The sequence below is a fragment of the Chelonia mydas genome, chromosome 24, assembly GCF_015237465.2.
Source record: "Chelonia mydas isolate rCheMyd1 chromosome 24, rCheMyd1.pri.v2, whole genome shotgun sequence".
In the NCBI taxonomy this organism is placed as follows: Eukaryota; Metazoa; Chordata; order Testudines; family Cheloniidae; genus Chelonia; species Chelonia mydas.
Genome location: NC_051264.2, coordinates 11,349,884 through 11,352,401, shown reverse-complemented (window position 1 = coordinate 11,352,401; position 2,518 = coordinate 11,349,884).

The window sequence follows — 2,518 nt, the reverse complement described above, 5'->3', positions numbered from 1 at the left end:
TGGGGGTTAGAGTGCTCACCAGGGTTGTGGCCGATACAGCTTCAAATCCCTGCACTACCTGAGTTGGAGCAGGGATTTAAACCTGGCTCTCTCACACTCCCGGAGTACCCTGACCTCCTAGCAAGGAAGTCCTTCTCTCTCTGGCCCAATGAGTAGTGAACTACGTACAAAGTTTCAGAGTAACAGCCGTGTTAGTCTGTATTCGTAAAAAGAAAAGGAGTACTTGTGGCACCTTAGAGACTAACCAGTTTATTTGAGCATGAGCTTTCGTGAGCTACAGCTCACTTCATCGGATGTACAAAGTGGAACTGCTCCAACAATAGTGATGGAGAGTGTCAGTGACCAGGACCAGGGCAGTAGTTAGAGCAGGTGTCAGTAGCCAGGAGTCAGAGCCAAGGGTCAGAGCCGGAGTCTGAAGTCAGGAATTGGAGCCAAGACTCAGAACCAGGCTACCTGGAGCGAGACAAGACAAGGGCAGGGTTGGGTCCAAGGCAGAAGCAGGGTTGGAACAAGGCTGGGAAACAAGCAGGCACAGAAGCTATCACAGCTGTGGGCAAGTGCTTTGAGCAGCCACTGAACTGCTGCTGCTGTTGGGCTTAGGAGCCAGTCTGCGGACCCTTCCAACCAATCCGGCAGTATAGCCAGTTAGGCAGCCTGTTACAGGCCAGCTGTGCTCAGTGGCCTGGCTCTGCAGCGGCCCTGATTCCTCCCCACCCCCTCGAAGGTGCCTCTAGGGGACTTGGGGCCTGATTTCTCAGGATACTTCCAATGGAACTTTTGCAATAGGTCTAGAGTGTGGATGTTGTCTACCAGTTCCCAAGACCACTCATCTGTACTGTCGCCTTCCCAGTCCATCAAGTATTGGAGCCTTCCCCTAACTTGCTGAGAGTCAAGAATTCAGTGGACCAAGTTCTCCTCCTCCAATAGAACCATAGAATATCAGGGTTGGAAGAGACCTCAGGAGGTCATCTAGTCCAACCCCCTGCTCAAAGCAGGACGAATCCCCAACTAAATCTTTGATCAATCCGCTGTTTGCAGGAAGAGCCAAGTCATCTCCTGTGCAGTAGGAACAGCATGGCACGAGACAAAGTGCCCCTTCTTTGTTGGGAGGTCAACGACAACCAGGCTTGGCAAGTGTCCCCAGGAGTATAGCTGTTCTACAATGAAGCCCTTTGAGATCATAGAGCCAGGCTGTGGAGGTGTGGGCAGGGGCTGATTGTGAGTTCTTGGTACTGGTGCAGACGTTGCAGGACCTTATAGAATCCTTGATGTAAACTAGTAGGCCTGGCCACCAGAAGCACCTGGAGATCAGATTCCTGTTCTTACAATGGCCCAGGAGTGGCCAATTGTGGGATGGTGTCAATACCTGAAGCCTACATTCTTCCTGGAGTAGCATCCCTATGGCTGCTCCACTTCAGGTGCATGCACCTCTCGAGCCCTTGATCAGAGACTTTCAGTTCGCAGCATCCATTTGGCACATGCATGCACCCTCCTTGTGCTGGACACCCAGGCTATCTAGGGGTGCGTGGGTGAATCACCCTCAGTTCCTTCTCAATTGTCTTGGCCTGAGATGGAGCCTTAGTGTGTCCGCCTTGAGCGTGCCTCGGCTTTTAAACCGCTCTTAGAATACTTAGGTAGTTCATAGGCACCAACTCCGTGGGTGCTCCAGGGCTAGAGCACACATGGAAAAAAATTAGCTGGTGCTTAGCACCCACCAACAGCCAGCTCCCCCCACCCCCACAGCGCCTCTCATCTGCCTGCGGCCCCACTGATCAACCTCTCCCCCTCTCTCCCAGTGCCTCCCGCCTGTCGCAATCAGCTGTTCCGTGGCATGCAGGAGGCACTGGGAGGAGGGGCGGAAGGGAGGAGCAGGACGGGTCGTGCTCGGGGGGGGGGGGGGGGCGGTGTTAGGGGGCTTATTCCTTCACCCACTCACTTCCCTGGTCCTTCTCGCATGAACAGAGAGCAACAATACCCGAAGTCCAAAGGTGCAAACAATTCGATGTTTATTGGGGTGAACTTCCAGCAAGCATGATTCCAGTTTCCTTCCTTAGTATCCTCCTTCCCAGCTCTGACACCACAGAGCCTTACACCTGTGTCCCTGTTCCCATTTCCCCCTTTAGCCAAACAGGATTCCAGTTTCCTTACTCCCATTCCCTGTTCCCATCTCCCCCTTTAGCAAAACATGATTCCAATTTCCTTACTCCATTCCCTGTTCCCATCTCCCTCCCACCCACGCCCACTCACTTCCTCATTGACTACAGATTATATAGTAAAACTTGAGTTCTGCTTAGCTATACCTTAACCAATCATTTTCCTGAAATTTAACTAATCAATCCTAACATATTGTAACATGATTATGTAACCAATTATATCCCACCACCTTAATTAGTTTACACCCAGCAAAATTAATTAGACAGCAGACAGGAACAATCACAGAACCAGACAGAGATTATACAGACAAACAATAGCAAAGTGGGAACTATAATGACAAAACAATACAGAAGTGAGGATTTCA